Here is a 20406-nt window from a genome sequence, read left to right on the forward strand (position 1 = left end):
CCTTACAATCTTTAATGTATCCTTACAACACCCCTGTGAGATAGCACTTCCCTATCACTCCCACTTTCCAGGTGGAGAACTGAGAAGCTAAGTGATTTGTCCAATGTCATCCAGGAAGTCTCTGGTGAAGCAGGGACTTGAACCCAGCTCTTCCAAGTTGTAGGCTAGTATCTTGCTTTGGTCTCCTAAACAAGAGTCTTTTGCTGAGGTTTTACATGTGAGATCAGAATTTTGCTTGATGGATCCTTATTCTTTGAGTCTTAGTGAAAATTCCTATTTTCCGTTCTTAAATGTTACAGATATAAATGGTTACGTTTTGTGTAATAAATTGTGTTTTTCTGCCTTAAACTGGACTGTTTCAGGAACCACTAAACATTAAAACACAAAATCTCACAAAGGTTTTAAATAAAGTTTAGACAATCTCAGCTCAATCTTTAAATGTACTATAGTGCTCGTTGACGTTATTCTTAGTTGGGGAGAAAGGAAGGAAGGAAAATATGAGTGATCCAATCCTCCAATTCTTTTTGTTAGCTCTGAGAAATGTTTTTGTTTGTTTAATTCTAGGTCATTCTCAAGAATAAAATCTAGATCAAGAATTCAGTAACCAAGCAATTGGAGCTGTGCTTCAGTATTCCAACCTACAGTTATAAGGAAACAGAGAGAACACAATAACTGAATTTATCAAGAAGTTATGAATAAGTGGTGTAAGAATAATTTAGTAAGAACCACAACACACCTGGTACCTTCTTTATCAGGCTTTTCGGTACAGTGCAGTCTCAGATACAAGATTTCTATGACTTTATTCCTAATGAGCAATATGGTAAGTAAACACTATGAAATGTAGAGAAGTTTGGGGATTCTGAATAAATCTTTGTAAGGTCCAATCTTACACTCCTCATTCTAACAAAACTCTGGCCTGTTGGTTCACTGAGGTCAGTGAGGATTTTATCTAAGAAGGCCAAGATCAGCTGCTAGTGAAGGTGAAGTCTTTCTCTGCAGTTATTGCCAGAAATGAACAACTTGTAGTCCATCAACCAAACTGCATCTGTTCAAAATTTTGCCACAAATATAAAACAAACTCTCACATCACATTCCATAACCTCTTTTTACTATATATTGTAGAGTTGTTTTAATCTGACTTCCAGTTTATAATAATTTTCAATTTTTTCCCTGAAAATAGCAAGTTACTATATTTATAAGTATTCAGTTGTAAAAGCAATTGGCTTTTTACTCTTGATGTTTCCATATATTTTATTATGCATCAATAGAGTGAGGCATTTTTAGATCTACTTTAATTTTATTAGTAGTAAGGCTAGAGAATCCTAGAACGTATTTTTAAATATAGGTATTGCTTATATCCACTATAGCTATTATTCTGAAATCTATAACTTAATATACTGTATTATTTATTCCATAAAATATATATTGTCAGAATGTGCTTGTTACAGAAATAGGATCTTTGCTTACCACGAATTACAAATGTAGTCAGACAACGTTAGCAAAAGACCAAGCTTTGTTTGGCACGTATTCATGTGATAAATAGAACCCAGCTATCTTAGCTTTTCTGTATTTTTAAATTTATTTTGTATTTCATTGCTAATATATTTAGGAGGAGAAGAGTAAATTGTTCCTGGCATATTTTCTTGTAATTCAGTTTGATCTTAAAGTTTAGAACTTTATCAAATCAAATTGGAATGTAAAAGCAAAATATATAAGAACCTTTTTAAGTTTACATTTACTTTTCCAAAGACTAATGAACAGTCACAGCCAAAGCTGGAAGGCTAAAAATATCATCTACCTTAGAAGTGAAAAAAAAACGTAATCCTCAAATCCTGACCAATTTATTGTCATTAAAAATATCTTCTATATAGAGAAGAAGGAGGCAAAGCAGTGTCAAACGGAGGGAAGTTCTGCAATTCTTGCATACTGAAAACTCCAGTTGATTTCACTTGGAGTTTGGAGACACAAGGAACTCTGAACTATTCTGAACAATGCTCTGGTTGCAGCCTTGTAACAAAAAAGCCAAAACATGTTACATCTTTTCTTTGCAAATACTCTCATCACTGATTCCCTTCACTTCAGTATAAGATCTAATCAAATACAGAACAGACAGCCACAGCAGGGGGAAATTGATATACCATAGTAGCATAGGTTTAAAAAAAGACTACCTACCGGCCACCAGCTTTGACAGTGTTCCTTTACTATAATTATCTGCTGAAAGTAATCATGCTTTTAAAACCAAATTATATTAAAACACCGGATGAACAATATAATACCTAGAAATAATTCCATCCAGTGGTGGTGGTGACAACATGAATTAAACAATGTAGCTTGAGTGTGCCACCAGAAGTTAAAGATGGAATATTCTTTTATTATGTTGTGCAAGGATTTTGTTTCAGCTTTTTTGTTTCATTTTTTAACTTAATAAGATTGTGATGTACCTTTTTGAAATATCTATTTTAAAGCTATATTTTTAAAAAACATTAGTATTGATAGTATTGAACTATTACTGCATATGACTGTATTATATCACGACTACTGCTCTGTAAGTTTTCAGAGACCAAATATTACACAGTACGATTAGTGGGACCACTGTATTACATTCTGAACTCTCTCCTGATCCTGCCTACCCCTCATCACAATAGCTAGATTTTAATGGAATGGACAGTTAGTATAGTTAATTGGAAAAAAAAATAGAATGTCATTAATGTCTTTATATAGAGAAGCATATCTAATTCATTTGCGTATGTTATTGTTCAATAAATTATTTATACAAATATTAACATCTCAGTCTCTGCCAACATTTAAAAATAAGAGGAGTATAATACAGTACCAATAAATCAGATATTCTAAGGGGGAACAGAAGGGGCAAAAAATCATTGGGGTTAGACTAGATGATCCTTGCAGTCCCTTCTAACCCTATGTTTATGGGGTCAACTTCAATGATCATACCTGCACTGTGGATCTGTAAAGATGTAGCAAGTTAATCACTGGAACAGCTGACAGCAGCCTTTACATACTGCCAATAATCTGTCATCCTCTAAAAACTGAACCTTCAATTATGGATGTTCTTGCATTTTTCACATAAATTTACAGCTTTGATTCAGCATAGCATTTAAACACATGCTCATGTACTTAACTAGGGTCTAATAATGCGCACATGGCTCTCTCTTTCTCTCATTTATGCATTCCCATTGCTATAGCTAATTGTTTGCCTTTTTATTTATTGCTGTTACCATATGAAATTGGTTTATTTGCAGTCACTTTAGTAAGGTTAAGGTCTCATTGATTTTGGCAGGAATAACTTGAGCCCCCTCAGATACATTTCCTTGTATTGACAGTGAGTTGAACTAAAACAGTGGTTTTCAACCTGTGATCCATGGACCTCTGGGGGTCTGCAGACTATGTCTAAGATTTCAAAAGGGGTCTGCACCTCTATTCAAAATTTTTTAAGTGTCCACAAATGAAAAAAGGTTGAAAATCCCTGAAGTATAAGATCAACTAAATCTTTTCTGTCTCTAACTTGATACGTATAAAGGATACCATTCTTTGGGTCAGTGGCCCAGAGTTGGCCTGACTGTCCAATTAGCCTGGCCTACTGCACCTAAGAAAGAATTGGAATTTAATTAGCTGACCCTCATATAAAGAGGCCAGCAAAAAGGGTTTTAGTGGGGAGAGAGGAACTGCAACATCTTGGAGGAAGTTGAGAGGCCAGAAGTGGTTCCCTGATGACTCACTACTGAAGTTATTGCTAAGAGGAACTGCTTCAGAAATGCCAAATGTTCAAAAAGGGAGATTGGTGGGAGATCTGTATTACTGAGGCTCTGAGGTAAGAGCCAGGAAATCTGGTTAGTGGAATTATTAGTGCGAGAGGCTAATTTGGGGGGAAAGGACTGCTATGCATGCACAGAGTTGAAAGTAAGAATCTGCAAGAGTTTGATTATGTTTTATTAAGAAGGCTCAATTAAAGAACCTACCTCAGCTGAGAAATAGCTTTCCTGGATTCCTTGAGAAAGCTCAGTCAAATTAACCTCAGAGAGTGTGAACTGACCAAGCAGGACACAGTTTAGTTCAACAAGAGGAGGGGACTATCAAATAGGCCTAATCCTTCTACAACATGAAATCGAGAGGGAGCTGTCTCGCTTTGAGTTTCGCTATCTTTCCACCATGCCAAAGGTCCAAAGACAAGATCCAAATCTGTCTATGAATACTAGATTTTTTACACTCCCTGCATAAATCCCACAAATGTATTATGCTAATCCAAGCAGGGTCGATTTTCTGTCTGTGACAGATAAAAAATTGATAGTTTTTTGTAAGTGTTTCAGAATACTACACTGAGAGAATTCTACAGAAAGGAAGCTTGCGGAACAGTTGAGAGAATTTCATGGCATGCTTCTTAATCAGTGAAAGGAATGTGTCATGTTGGCTTCTCAGCTGCAGCTTACACAGTGGTAAGTGTAAAGATGAAAAGCCAGCGAGTGCACATGCTTTTCACTTGAATGAACGAAATGACATACAGTGCTGCAGTCTCCCATTCAAAAAGAAGTGTTGCAATGCATATTGGTCCACTATATTATATACTCGTGGGGGAATTCTGCACCAAAGATTTAAAATTCTGCACACAATATTTGAAAATTCCACACATTTTATTTGTCAAAATAACAAAATATAATCATGCTAGTTACAATTTTGGTAATTTATTTCAAATTATCTGTCAGCAAGTACCTCTGCAACAACACAGACAAAAAAAAAAAGATGCTGGTAATTTTTTTTTGACAAATAGATTCCTTATGAGGCATATTAATACAGAACTTTGTGTAATTCATTTAAATTACAATACAGAACTGTATTTCCTGCAGTTGTCAGAAGCAGTGCAAAGGCTTGGGGGAGTTGGGGGTAACAGAAGAGCTGAGGGAAAAAGAAGCAGCCTCGGAGTGAATCCGGAGGATGTTGAGTGTGGGTGGGTGGGGGATTTTTAGGGTGTTTGGAAGCCTCCCCCATGCAGACCCTGGCTGACCTCAAGCTTCTCCCATTCAGTCAGGAGCGTCTGCCCCTGTCCCCTCACCCCACTAGCTCCTGAGCCCATGCTCCAGTCTGTCCCCCTCACTAGCCATTCTGAACCCTAGTCTGTGACCCCTCAGCAGCCCTGTGTGCCCCACTCTGTCCTAACCTGGCTCCACTGGACATAGAATTTTGTATTTTCCTGCATAAAGTACATTTTGCCCAAGAAATTGCTGCAGTTCTGCCTTTTGCCCACCAGAGGCTGCTGTGGTACTGGAACAGCTGGCATGAATGCAGCTGGCTGTTCTGGCACCACAGCGGCCTCTGGTGGGCAAAAGGCAGAACTGCAGCACTTAGGCAAAATGTATTTTATGTGGGAAAATACAAAATTATGCAAGACAAGACAAATTAATTCTGCACATCTGCAGATGCACGGAATTCCCTCAGGAGTAATTATGCTATTCCTACAGTGCATAGTGGGGGCCCCAGTTATACCGGGGACCTTTGAGAGCTAGCGCAATAGGAACAAAAAAAATGTAGGTCACACTGACAGATGGGGACAGTATTTCAAAAATCAGTGACTGGAAATGACATAGGAGTCGTGGTGGATAACCAGCCAAACATACACTCCCTGTGAGATGCTGGGCTAAAGCTCTAACATGATCTTTGGACGTATAAACTAGGGAAGATCAAGAAAGATTAGGGAGGTAGTATTATCTCTGTATACAGTATCACTATCCTGGGTCTGGTTTTCATCAGTGGTGCCAATTCAAATATTTCTTACGGGGGGAGGAAAGACAAATTCTGGGCCACCTTAGGCCACATAAAGGACCCTGTTCCAGTCTCCATCCATTCTTCCCCTGGCCCCACCCAGGGATCCCAGGTCTCCCTTGGCTGGTGAATCTTCCCTTTCTCTTATCCACACAGTGCATGAGACAGTGCCACCAGGATCAAATGTTTGGCAGACTCTGCTGAGCTCCACTGTCCTTGGACTCCCCTGAGCTCCACCCCCTGTGTGCCAGTCTGCAATATTGATTTGTCCTGGCCTGGCCAAATTTCAATGGCATTGAAACTTTGCAGCTAGAGCACTGCTCCAGTCTGCTCTGGCAGCAGCCACACTGACTTAGTATGGAAATACTGCTTAAAAGTGGTCGGACAGTGACCCCCTCCTCACATCCCCAGCTTCAGAGCCTATGGAACTTTGAGCAAGTGCAAAAACCTCGTGGAGAGACATTAACTCACCACCAGTTTCCCCTAAATGCTGCCACTGGTTCTGGTGTTCACACTTGAAAAAGGACATTGGAAAATTGGAAAGGATTCAGAAGAGCTATAGGAATGATTTGAGGTCTGGACACTGGTCTTCCAGAGAAATGAAAGATGCTCAATCTATTAAATTTACTCAAGAGGAGGTTAAGAGAGGTAACCTGATCATGGTCTATAACAGGGATAGGCAACCTTCAGCACGCGGCCCATCAGGGTAATCTGCTGGCAGGCCGCGAGACATTTTGTTTACGTTGACCATCCGCAGGCACAATTCCTGCAGCTCCCATTGGCCGGGAATGGCAAACCATGGCCACTGGGAGCTGCAGGGGAGGCCATGCCTGTGGACGGTCAACGTAAACAAAATGTCTTGTGGCCTGCCAGCAGATTACCCTGATGGGCTGCGTGCTGAAGGTTGCCGATCCCTGGTCTATAACTTAGTACCTACATGGGAAAGAGTTTTTTCTGATAGAGGAGGGCCCTGTAATCAGACACAAAAAGGAACAGATTCAAAGATTGGAAGCCAAAGCTAGACAAATTTATAGTAAAAATGGAGCACAATTTTTTTTAATAATGAGAGAAATGAATCATTGGATCAACTTACAGAGTGATATGGTGGATTCTCCCATCATTTAAGGTTTATAAATGAAGACTGGATGTCTTTTTAAGAGCTATTAGTACTGCTTTTGACTGGAGCAGTTACCCAATACTTGGAGTCTTGCAAGTTCTTTCCTTTAAGAGGAGAAATTGATGATTGAAGCAGCTGTTTCTTTGATGCAATCTTGTTTCATTACAAGGAATGTACATAAACTCCTGTTTCCCAGGACACAGGAAGGATCAAACAGCAGGAGATGGGACTATGAACTACACCTAAGTCTCTTTCCAGCCAGCACTCTCCGCAAAATCTCTCTCTGCTTTTTTCTCAGGGTCACTCATTCCTTACTACGTTCTCTGCTGCTTCTCTCTCACACAGCTCCCTCAAACAATACCCAACCCTCTATATTTGCACTCAGCTCCAGTCAAACTCTTCTGCCTAAATAGCTCAGATTCCTAACTGACCTTGCATATGCCGCTGTTTTGGGTGGTGGCTCCTATTCTTTCAGCTATCTATTCTATTAAGCACCTTGAATATACTGATTCTGACTGAAAGGCAGCTGTTTTGCACACCAATTGCAATGTGGTTTCATTAAATCCCCAGTATAACAATATGCTATAGCTCAAACAGAAGTTATGGGTTTGATGTAGGGCTTGAAAACCTGTGGCCTCGCTTATGCAGGAGGTCAGACTATATGTTCATAATGATCCTTTCTGATCTTAGTCTATAAATACTATTGCCACCACCTACTACTTATGTATTTTGTGACAGTCAAAATGTTTGGATAAATATTCAGAAATACCACATACTTTATGGGTCTGACCTGACCAATATGAATTTCTTGACTTTGTAAAATTGGGCTGGAAATCTCACATAGACTGAATTTCTCACACACTTACCCATACTCCTGCTTCTGGTTGTGCCAGGAAAGCCACAACAATAGCCTCTTTCACTATTTCTGCACTTCTGGTTCTACCCAGAGTTAGCAATTACAGAAATGCATGAAAATTAAAGTTATTCAAACCTTAAAAAAATGTAATATACATTTGATACTAACAAATGTGGTGAAACCTGAGTATTACTGAAGTTCAGAGGTCTGCAACTATTCAGGAGTTAACAAAGGTCTCCAAGACAGAAGGATTGTATCTATATTGAAAATCCAACATTCCCAACGCAATTTAATCCTTGAGCTGACCTTCATTTTATTTGCATGTTGCTAGTTCTTTATTTTTTTCTCATTTTGTATTGTTAAATGTGTTAAATTGTTAAATGGGAAGTTTCTTTAATTACTTTCTTAACTATTAGAATTTTACATAGAGATATTTTATGCTAAGACATTTCATACTTAACATGGTGATCTACGCTAAAAAAAGACAAGATCATGGCCTCATTAACATCCTTACTGTTAAAACAAACTCAAACACATAGCTGATCAACAAATTGCCTGTTCTATATTTGCAACCAACTTCACCTTTTGCAATGCATCCGATGAAGTGAGCTGTAGCTCACGAAAGCTTATGCTCTAATAAATTTGTTAGTCTCTAAGGTGCCACAAGTACTCCTTTTCTTTTTGCGAATACAGACTAACACGGCTGCTACTCTGAAACCTAAACTTCTACAAAGAGACAAGGTGATGAGGTGATAGGTTTTATTGGGCTATTGGTGAGAGAGAACTTGCACAGTGTTCTTCGGCAGGTCTGGGAAACTTAAGTCTAGTCTACACTGGCAGCACTTTAACGTGGCTTGTGTGGTCGCGGCACAGCACTGGGAGAGAGCTCTCCCAGCACTTTAAAAACAAACAAACAAACAAACAAACAAACAAAAAAACCCTCCATGAGGGGTGTAGCTCCCAGCACTGGTGCACTGTCTATACTGGTGCTCTACAGCGCTGAAACTTGCTGCGCTCAGGGGTGTTTTTTCACACCCTTGAGCAAGAAAGTTGCAGCGCTGTAAATTGCCAGTGTAGACATACCCTTAGTCAGGGCTTGTCTTCACGTATAGTGCTCTAGCCTGCTGTAGTGCTTGAGTGAAGATGCTGCTACGCCAACAGGAGAGCTTCTCCCATCAGCATAGTCAATCCACCTCCCCAAGAGTCAGTAGCTATGTTGGTTGCACAAGCACTCTTGTTCACCTAGTGCTGTCTACATAGGGATTAAGTAGATATGGAAGTTTCACACCCCTGAGCAACATAGTTACGCTGATATAGGTCTATAGTGTAGACCTGGCCTCATAGTATCACTGCTAATTACAAGATGGAACAGATTGTTAAACGTATGTCATTAACATATATTTGAAGGCACCATTCAAGGTAAGTGTCCAGTTAACAACCCTCCAGTCATAGGGAGGAAAGGAAGGTGGGGAGGAAGGAAATCTGGGTTTTCTGAGGGATTGTTAGTGGGTTATAGATTGTTGTATTAAGCCATAAATCCAGTGTCTCTGTTCAGTCCATGATTTTTAGTGTCTAGCAAAGTTAAGAATTTAATCTCCCAGGCTCATCTTTTGAAAGTGTTTCCTTTGAACCACCATCCCTCATAATAATGGCATAGCTACCTACTTCAAATATTTACAAGATGATGGACAATCCTCAGATAGCCACCCCAAACACATCGCCAAAACTCATCCATTTCATCCTCACCCATAAGAATTTTACATTCAACAACAAACACTTTGTTCAAACCATTGGGAACAGCTGTGGCCTCATAGGATGACTCCAATATGCCAACCTCATCATGTGTCACCTTGAAGAAGAATTTCTGGACAAATGCACCATGAAACTAATGATATACCTGAGATACATCAATGATATTTTCATCCTCTGTACAGATGACAAACTCCCTCAGATTTCTACCACAGTTTCAACAAGCACCACCCATCCATTAAACTCTCTCTGGAACACTCGCATGCCGGCAACAACAACCCATACACAAACAACAACAACCCATACTCTATGGGAACCCCATCCTGGAAGAAATCTTTCCTGAATCCCCTCTTCTTGCCTTCAAACAACCCCGCAACCCCTCCAAGCTCATCAGAAGCAATTCCCCACCAGAATATACAAACTCAAAGTGACATATCTCCATTGCTACAATGAGCAACACCCCATAACACACTTTTCAAGATCCATAGGTCCTACACATGCCTATCTCATCCAGTGCACTAAATGTCCCATTATCAACTATTTGGGTGAAACCAGAAAAATCGCTGCGTTCTCGAATGAACTCATACAGGAAAATTATAGAAGACAAAAAACACCACATCACCTCTAGGTGAACAATTTTTTTTCACAAAACGATCGCTCTGTTTGACTTCATCCTCAAAGAAAACCTGCACAACACTTTCAAAAAGTGAGCCCTGAAAGCTGAAATTCATAACTTTGCTATATACTAAAAGTCATGGACTGAAGAGAGGCACTGGATTTATGGCTTATTACAACAATTTATAACCCACTAACAACCACCCTCAGCTGCTTTCTCTCCCCCCACCTTCCTTTTCTCCCTCTGACTGGAGGACTTCACCTTGAATGGACTGGAGGATTTCACCTTGAATAGTCCCTTGAAATATATATTAACTTCTTACGCAAAGCAATCTGTTCCACCTTGTATTTAGCTGTGACACTAAGGGCAGATCTACACTTAAAACTTTGCATCTGTGCGTCTGCACTGATGCAGCTGCACCACTGTAGCACTTTAGTAAAAGCCAGGGGTGAAAGTAAGGGGGTACGGTCTGGTACGGCGTACCGGTAAAAGGTAGCTGCCAGGACTGGCCCATACCGCTGACTTTAAAGCAGTGCTTAGAGCACTGCCGCAGCTGTGCTTTAACTTTGCTGCCCCTTTTGCGCCCCCACCGGATCTCTACCAGCAGGGTTGCCAATGGGGGGGGCGCAAAAGGGGCAGCGATGACCCAGCTGGGGGGGGCGCAAAAAGGGCAGCGATGTTAAAAAGCTGCCGCGGCAGCGCTTTAATATCACTGTCCCTTTTGCCCCCCCGGCTGCTGACGGGGGGGCAAAAGAAGCAGCTGCCCCAGGGCCATAATTTAAAAGGGCCCGGGGCTCCGGCTGTCTCTGCCACTACCGCAGCTACGCCTAACCAGAGCCCTGGGCCATTTAAATCGCCGATGGAGCCACGGGCGGCGCAGGTCAGGGAGCACAAACGGACTGACTGGGGATGCTGACTCCCAACCCCACCCCTTTCACCTGAGGCCACGCCCCTTTCGGGGGGGCCAGAGCGGCCCCGTACTGGTAAGATCTGCATTTTACTTTCACCCCTGGTAAAAACACTCCTATGCTGATGGGAGAACTTCTCCCCTCAGCACAGTTAATCCACTGCTGCGAGAGGTAATAGCTATGTTGACAGTAGAAGCTCTCCCACTGACATAGCGCTGTCTACACGGGGGTTAGGTCACTTTAACTACATATCTCAGCGTTGTGGATTTGTCACATCCCTGAGCAATGTAGTTATTAAGAGTTATTAGTAGCAGCATTCTAGTATAGTATTATTATAGTAGTATTAGTAGTAGTATTATAAGTAGTAATTAATATACAAGTCTATAGTGTAGACCTGGTTTAAGTTTCCCAGACTTGAAGAAGAACTCTGAGTAAGCTCAAAAGCTTGTCTTTCTCACCACCAGACACTGGTCCAATAACTGATATTACCTCACCCACCTGTCTCTCTAATAGCTTTGGACCATCACAGCTACACCAGTGCATTGAACTTCTTCAAGTCAGATTTCAAAAGCACTAAGTGATCCTTAGGTGTCTAAAATACCTTGAACAAGTCTGGCCTTAAGCACCATATAAATTCTGGATTATATGATGCCATCAGAGGCCCTGAAGGAAAAGAGAGAGGATTTGATAGCCAAATTTTTAAGCCCTAACTGGCTATAAAGAGATTAAATCACTTCTATGTAAGAAAAGCCGTATAAATTTAACGCACGGGGGGGGGGGGGACGAATTACATATCTGAAGTTGTTATATCTGTATGTTTGATTCTGAAGGTGAATGATAACCATACACCACCAAGAGAAAAGTTTATATAACTACTTTTATGCATCACGTAAATAATAATGTGCCAGTACGTCTTTGAGGCCTCAGTCCTTCAAAGATGTATGCTCATGCTTAACTTCACTGTGTGTTGTTAGTCACGGACTGCATGGATGCAATGCATCATACACTTAGCTGGGACTACTCACCGTGTGCAGAATACACGCATAACTATCTGCAGGATCAGTGCCTACATGTGCGTTAATACAATGTTATATATGCACTCTTGTTAGTCTTCACCTCTTTTGTAGGAGCATTTGTTCTGGTATCACCATGTTGTCTTTGGCTAACTTTTTCTAGGCCACATAAAACTTGTTTTACTTGTCTGCATTCTAACAGTTCCTGTCTCAAAAAATTATCTAATTATGCCTGTATTTGCTTGAGTACGTATATTCATGCATGTTGTCCTTTTCACTGAACAGTTACTTATAATGAAGAGCTCTCCATGTTCTATCTCTATTATATATAAACTAAAAGAGACATCTAGAGCTTAAAGATGTGGATAGCACCCTAAAACTAACAAGTCCAACACTTATTACTATAGCTTTATTTTACCTGGCTAAAAGCACAAATATGTACAAATGCTATGTCATAATATTTATATACAGTTCATATAGAGTGAACAGCTCAGAAAAGTTTCCTTTTAGCATTAAGTAGGTATTTGAACTGTAAGCAAGTATTCCCTAAATATAATTTGAATGGGGAATAACAGTAGTACTGTTAATACCTTGCCCCACAGAAACACGAAATCTACTGTTAATGTAAGCATTACTTAAATCAATCTGTGCGTTGCTCACAGTCATGAGACTTAACGTGTCTAAACCGGCCACTGCTATCTAATATCAGATCAGTGATGATGATGAGACAACTGAAAGCAAATAGGACCTAATTTAGCAAAGCATTTAAGCATTGCTTAAGTCTCACTGAAGCTAATGGGACATTAAGTGCTTTTCTAAATGGGGACCACCTAGAGCAGGTGCAGCAGCAGCTATTTGGTGAAGTGCTGCAGTTGCTCTGTTTTCACAGCAATGGAGGCACTTGGCCCAAAACAGTGCTCTGAAACAAGGTAGGTTTCCCTGCAGTTGTAGCCGCTTCATGGCTGCCACTCCTGGGTAGAACTGTTTTGATCCCTAATGTTATCCCTCAAAGGCTCCATAAGCCAAAACCCCACATAAAGGGGCAATAAAACTATCACTGCTCAGAGGCAATAGCTGTACCTGTGGACAAGATATACAGATACCTCACATTCTCTTTCCTCGCTGGAGGGGAGGACATCATCCTGCATGACCCGTGCACAACTCTCCTATGTAAACCCCTTTTCCCCTGGGTCCCCTATGTGGGTCACAGATTTGGCAATCAGTCTTTGAGAAAAGATGTTAGAGAAGATTTCTTTCCGAGGAACAATAAGTTAATATTTATTCTTCCTGTGTATTAGTTCTTCTCCAACAGCTTCCTCTGTCAGAGAGCAACCTGAAGTTCACAGTTGGGAGGGCACCATGCTTGGTAGACAGGCACTGCTGTTTGAGAAAGGAAGCATGCCTCCCGGACTGTGGGACTTAGACAGAGAAGGTAGCCATTATCAGAGAGGGAGAAGGGTCGAGTCAGAACACTGATGCCCCCTTGACTTACACCATGCTCCTGTGGAACATAGGGGGAGCAGATTTGGTTGAAGAGCAGTGGGGAGAAATGGAGATATGAGGGAAGCAAAGGTCATGCCTCCTATGCTGGCCCCCATTCTCTAGGAAAGGTGTTCACTCCCTAACAGGAGTGCTACAGCCACAAGCTTCCTCATTCCATTAGAACACCTCTCCCTCTGACAAGGACTACAATCTTTGTCATTAGGGGATGTAGCCAGGTATGCTACACCATTGTTGGCTTGCCAATATTTAACCAAGTAATGGGTAAATGAAGCAAACAAGATGCTTTAAGTGGTCAGAAGCTTCAGTTACTAGTAAGATGCCCACTCCTTAAGTCCTTCATCAAATCTCCCATTCAATCCTATGGGAGTTTCCCCTGAGTAAAGGCCAAGTCTAGAATGTTTATCTTGTGTCTGAAAGGAGCATACATACTGGGGTGAAATGGCTGAGCAGCTGACTCTAATGGTGAGACATATTTTTCATGAGCTACTGAGGGCATGTCTAGACTTACCTCCGGAGCGATCGATCCAGCAGGGGTTGATTTATCTAGTGAAGACTAGTGTCTAGTGAAGACACAATAAATCGACCACCAAGCGCTGTCCCATTGACTCCGGTACTCCACCGGAGCGGGAAGCATAGGTGGAGTTGATGGGGGAGAGTCAGCAGTCAACCTACCGCAGTGAAGACACCGTGGTAAGTAGCTCTAAGTACGTCGACTTCAGCTACGCTATTTTCATTGCTGAAGTTGTGTAACTTAGACCAACTTCGTTCCTCCTCCTCCCCCCCAGCGTACACCAGGCCTGAGTAGTTTTCAGTAGGCTCATGTTGAACTAACGGACCTTGAGTTGCTCTCTACATAACAGCCAGCACATCTCAGCCACATTAACCTACAAGGAGATACATTCATCTTATTAGTAAATTGTGCAACTCAGCAGTAATGTTGGTTTAGGTCTTAATAAGGAGGTGAGCAGTGGGACTTTTGAAACCTATTTGTTGGTATCACCCCATGGCAACTTCTCCAAGCTATTGGCCAAGTACCGGTATATGATGCCACACCCAGTTTTTCAAGCAGGTTTATTCTCTTAATACAGGTGAGTAAACAAACGGAAAAATCTTAACCCATTTTTTCCCCTCAGACTTCAGGGCCACACACCCCATCCCACCCCCGCCAGGGGTCTCTGCACGCCTAATGTTGGCAGCTTCTCAGTTCAAGCCAGCTCTCCTACCTCCCTGGAACACCTGTTCTCTTGTTCCATGGACTCACCACAGAAGTTAGCTCCACTCCTCTGTTGCTTCCCTTCCCCAGGCACAGCCTACTCTAATCTCTCCTTCCTTTGCCTGACGTCTAGAAGCCCTTTATATGCCCAGGATAGTCAAGCCCCTTTTATTTGGCTGGACTGGACTCACCTGCTATGACTCAGAGAAGCTGGGCCCAGTCTATTCACGGGAACCAGCTACCCTATGACAGCTGCAACATCAGACAAATAAAAAGGTAATTACAATAATAAAAATTTAGGAAAACAATACTTCCATCTCTTGAGTAGATTGTATTAAGTTTTACTATATTTCTCTGATTCTCATGACTGTTTAACATGAGTTGAAGTGCCAGAGGACAGATTATTAATCAGAACCCTTGAACTTCCTATCATTGAGACCAGTGCTATCAGCCAATCACTAATTGATAATATGACAGAAGAGCATTAATCAATGAAGCAACAACTACAAATTGTAAGTGCACAGGAGGGAAGCAGACTAACCGGAGAGAAATTGTGCAATATATGAAGCAAAGAAGTACATCTGGATGCAGACCATGACATATGGCCAGAAGATGCTGCGAGATCTCCAGCTCTAACCACTAATCCAATAGCTACCCCCTGTAATATTTTCCAGTTCTTACTTAACATAGCACAGACCTTGATATCACTTAAACTAGGGACTGACAAACGATAATGGAGCAATGCTTTCGAAAAGCATTTCACCATTCAAAAACATCCAATTTAGACACATGACTGAACACATTAGAGGTTCGATTGGACGAAGCCTTTCATATCGAGGGCTAACAAATTTATTAGAGCATAAGCTTTCGTGAGCTACAGCTCATCACGAAAGCTTATGCTCTAATAAATTTGTTAGTCTCTAAGGTGCCACAAGTACTGCTTTTCTTTTTGCGAATACAGACTAACACGACTGCTACTCTGAAACATATCTAGGGCTGTGGCTCAAATGTAAAATAGGCTGGGAGTAGTAGAAGTGGGTACCATCTTATTGTCCTATTTGAAAGGAGTGGTTGGTCTCTGTCCAGTTCCTGACCAGATGTCTACATCCTAATTTATTTTGCTGCCTTCTGCTTTCCTCTTGAAATCTTTATCCAGCAAGGTGCTATCATGGCTCTTCCTTAAGGTAAGAACAATTGCTCCTTATTTGTTCCTCATTCCTATTAACCTCACAGTTACTTCATACCAAAGGTGACTTCCTTAAAGTGATCCTGCTTCTTCCTCTCAGCATACCATTGCAATGCTGTTCTCATCAGGGAGTCCCTCTGATTGTGCCTTAATTCCTCTTCCATCTGGCTAGACAGTAATGGATAAGAGCTTTTTAAAACAAAGACAAAAATATGTAACATGGAATAAAAAAATTCCTTGTTAATTACAGTTCCCATTCAATAAGCAAATGCATGGCAAGTTGTTTGTTTACTATTTGCAAAACAAGTGAGTATAAGCAGAACTTATTCTTGCTATTTACAAAAGAATAAAAGATGCATATGACCAAAAAGGTCTAACAAATAATTCCATTAACCTCAATAGGAAGCAAATATTGACAATATGAATAAAATATTCATTTTAACTACGGGTCAGGTGAATTTTAGCAATTGTTTGAGACAAACTAATGGAAACAAACAAAGAGCCAGACCATCCAAAATACAAATCTGGACCATAACATCATTAACAATCTATGTTGCTGAAACTGGTAACAAATCAGTGTCACATGTCAGTCAGCACCTCTCATTGCATTTAGCACATGGTAGTCTTAAAGTAATCTTTATGTGGTGTCACCTTGCAGAGGCTTACATACATCAAAAGATAATCTGTTTAAACAATAAAATATTAAAACTATTATTTTTAAAGACCTCCCCCAACTCCTTACTCATTGCACATACAATCTTGCTGCCAGCCCAGTTGAAGATCTCTGCCTCTCTCTGTCTCTCGCACACAATCATAGCCAGAAGTTACCCAGAAGCTGTGGCTCACCAGCTGTTCTCCACAGGACTGTATAAACTGAAGTACAGCCACTTTTTTTTTTTAAGGTCTATTGTTCAGCAGCATCAGAAACAAAGTAAAAGCAAGATGATTGCACAGTCATCTGTCTAAGGACCCAATAGCACACAAAGCAGGAACTCAATGCTCAACTGTACAACCAAATCCTAAAGTCCACTGAGAGGACAACTTTGAACCCTAGATAAAATGAATTATTTTTTTGATTTTTCCAATTTCCCTTTAATTAGGGGAACATACTCCCAGTAAACAACTGCACACAGAAAATGTCTGATGATGTCCGCAAAGAAAAAAAAATAATTTCAGGGGCATGCCTCATAGACAGCAAGAAATGGCTGTAGTGTCATAAGCAATTCTGCAGAATAATTACCAATCAAAAAACTACGTACCGTATCAAGTGGTTGCCAAGATCCCCATGAGAGCTTTTAAGGTGCCTTACAAATGTGCCATTCTTTTCCTTGTTAAGTATATCTGACTAATCGCATGTCACTTCACAGCAACAAAAGTAACTTTCTAAAATGCTATTATTAATTAGTTGGGTTGAGGTAGCACCTAGGAACTCCGGCTGTGGACCAAGGACCCATTGTGCTAGGCGCTGTACCAACACAGAGCAAAAATGCGGTCCCTAGGCCTCAAAGTATAACCACGTTGCTAGATTTATGGTGCATGCCTTTGACTTCAGTTGGGACTACTGACATGCTTAAAGCCAGGCATGTGCTGAAATACCTTGCTAAATTGGGACCTTGGGGCAAACTTTTAAAGGTATTTAGGTGCCTAAAAATGCAGATAGGGATTTTCAAAAGAATATAGACCCATAACACCCATTGATTTCAACATCTTAAATAATCCAATTGGTTTCAAAAGGATTTAGGCATCTAAGCACTTTTGGGGAAAAAAAAATCACTCTAAGCACCTAGCTTCATCTTTAGGTACCTAACAATCTTTGAAAATCTGGCCCTTGATCCTTGAGGCAGCTTAAAAAAAAAAAAAGGGCCCGATCCTCCACTCGCTCCTTTGGCTAATCTCCCACTGAACTCAGTGGGATTCTTGCCGTGGTGGGGAATGCATGACCAGGCCCACAAGCAGATTAATCACCCCCAGAAAAGCCCTGCAAGACAGAGGAGTCTGATAGTGACACATTACCGGAAGTAATGTTAAAATAATGGCTTTTCTGACACATACAGCTTTAGAATATGAAAAATCCTACTGATAAGAGTTCCATGCTTTTCATACTGAGATCATCAACCTGAGAGAGGGACAGCCTCTGCAACACACATTGACTTCCACAGGAGACCAGGGGGCAGGCTCAGAAAGAGACCCTATAAAAGTAGATCTTCTGAGGGCAGACATCTAACTTCTATTGAAGCTAAAAGGAAATAAAGAGCACACGTGATCAGAGTTCATTGAATTAGGCCTGTTCTTTTATGCGTAGCTACTGTATGCGTTCAGTTGGACCAGCAATAATACCCATACAAACACCGGTTTTTAGGCTACAAAGTGTGAGTCACATTGGCTGGGGCCTGTGGTTTACATTTTCAGTCCAGATGTGATTTTCTTTTCTTCACCAACAAGTCCTTCCGTTTGTTTAACAGAATATGAGAATGACAATGTCAAAACAAATCCACTGATGCTTCCCTCACCCCCTGACCTAAATTAGGGCCCGGTCCTGCAGTACTCCAACTCACAGAACTACACTGAAATCAATCCAGGACCAGCCTCCAAAAAATTCTTCTATTTGGAAAATAAAACTTGAAGTCTATCCACCCAGCTATTTATAAAACCCCTAACCATCACGCTACCCAAGCAGAGCATCCTAGTGGACTTAAATCCCTTGAGTGGGATTAACCTTTCTGAAACTGAATGACCAAAGAGTGGTAATTTATTGGAAATTACAGGGATGATCAGGACCTAGTGTTTTCAAAGGCACTACCATAGCGTCCACGGTTGTTCAAAAGTGCTATGTTATTGCAAAGTACACATTTACAGATATATGTAATAGCTATTTAGAATAATTTGCTGTATGAAGCAGTTCTAATCTTGCAGCTCAACAGCTTCCAAATTGCAATATTATCAGATACAAGGGTTGACATTAGACTTGCTGGGGCCCAGGGCAGAAACAAGGAGTGGGCCCCCACCCCACCACCCGGGGCTGAAGCCCAAGCCACCTGGTGTTGCCATTTGGGGCCAAAGCCCAAGCCGCCTGGGTGTCGCCATGTCCCCCCTGCTAAAACATTCCTCTGTGCCACCCTAAGGAGCATGCCCCATAGTTTGAAAACCTCTACTTTAGAGTGATTTATTTCCACTTTTACAGATTAAATGACTGTAATACTTACATTACATTTACCCACAGTGACTCTGTAGATATGATGTAACTTAGCTTGCAGGGCCCCAGGCAATTGCCCTGCTTGCTACCCTCTAATGCCAGCCCTCTCAGTGACTTGGCCAAGCCGTCAGGATTGTTACAGTTAAAGCAGCTCATCTACGTAGTTCTGACATTTATCAAATGCAGGGAATCTTGAGGACCAAATTTACCAATGGGTTCCAAATTGCTGTTTTTCATTGGAAAAGCAAGAACAGAAGCAAGGAAGACTCAGTGCACAAAAAATTATAGCAAAATATTTAATAACCATGTGATTTTACTGTACAGTAAGAGCAGTAAGTAGGAGTGCCCCAATGGCTTTTGTTGGGGTCACCTTCAAGGTCAAATGACAGGACTACTCATGTGAGTAAGGCAAGCAGAATTTCACCCATTTTTAATATAGTCTATCACAGACAACTCCTCTAACTTTTGCAGTGAGGCTTTGGAGCCTTCAGAAACAAACGCCTGCAGCAACATGATCAATGCTGCTTCTGTGGAAAGTTTTGGAAGAGAGAGACATTTGCTTCCAACATTCCAGGATTAATTTATAATGAAAATATGAATCTAGGGCTTCCAACATTCCAGGATTAATTTATAATGAAAAAATGAATCTAGGGCAGAAGAGTAGGTCACACATACGAAGATAGATTTCCAGACCATCAGCTTAAATAAACAAACACATAATACTTACAACTTACACAGTGTTTTCCATCCTCCTCACAGATCACTTCAGTTGTAAGGAGAGATCTCATCCTCTTTATTGATTAAGGCCCTGATCCTACATGCCCATATGCACATGCTTAACTTTACACACACAAATACTTCCTTTGGCTCCAAATGGAGTACTCAGGTCCATAAAGTTAAGCATGTGTTTAAGTCTTAGGTCACAACCCTACAGGTACTTAAAGATCCTCGCCCACCTACTTCTCCAAATTTTGTTTTGAAAAGTAAGCAAGAAAAACAAATGTCATTATCAAATGCTTCACCCTGGTTTTGTTGAATATTGATGTTTACTATAAAGATGAAGGCTAAGATTTTCAAAAATAGGAGCCTCAAGTTAGACTCTAAATAAATGATCTTCCAGAGTGCCTTGCACCTAATATCCACCATGGAAAACAACAGAAGTTATTAGGCGCTCAACAGTTTTGCAAAATCAGGTCACTTATTTAGGAGCCTCTGAATTTTACTAAACAATCTGTAGAGAAAAAGTGAGACTGTGATTGGATTATTTAGGACAGTGTATC

The 20406-nt window shown here is 40.9% G+C and overlaps 1 protein-coding gene across 3 annotated transcripts in view; it reads left to right on the forward strand.

Annotated features, from left to right (window-relative positions):
- Window positions 1–2778, forward strand: part of LIN7A (lin-7 homolog A, crumbs cell polarity complex component) — an 80879-nt gene extending 78101 nt beyond the window's left edge. For all 3 annotated transcript variants that reach the window (XM_038417915.2, XM_043492755.1, XM_043492753.1), the window contains one exon: window positions 565–2778. The gene's annotated coding sequence lies outside the window, so the exon portion shown is untranslated. The remainder of the gene's footprint in view (window positions 1–564) is intronic.
- Window positions 2779–20406: the final 17628 nt, after the last annotated feature.

The sequence above is a fragment of the Dermochelys coriacea genome, chromosome 1 (assembly GCF_009764565.3).
Source record: "Dermochelys coriacea isolate rDerCor1 chromosome 1, rDerCor1.pri.v4, whole genome shotgun sequence".
NCBI classification, from domain to species: domain Eukaryota; kingdom Metazoa; phylum Chordata; order Testudines; family Dermochelyidae; genus Dermochelys; species Dermochelys coriacea.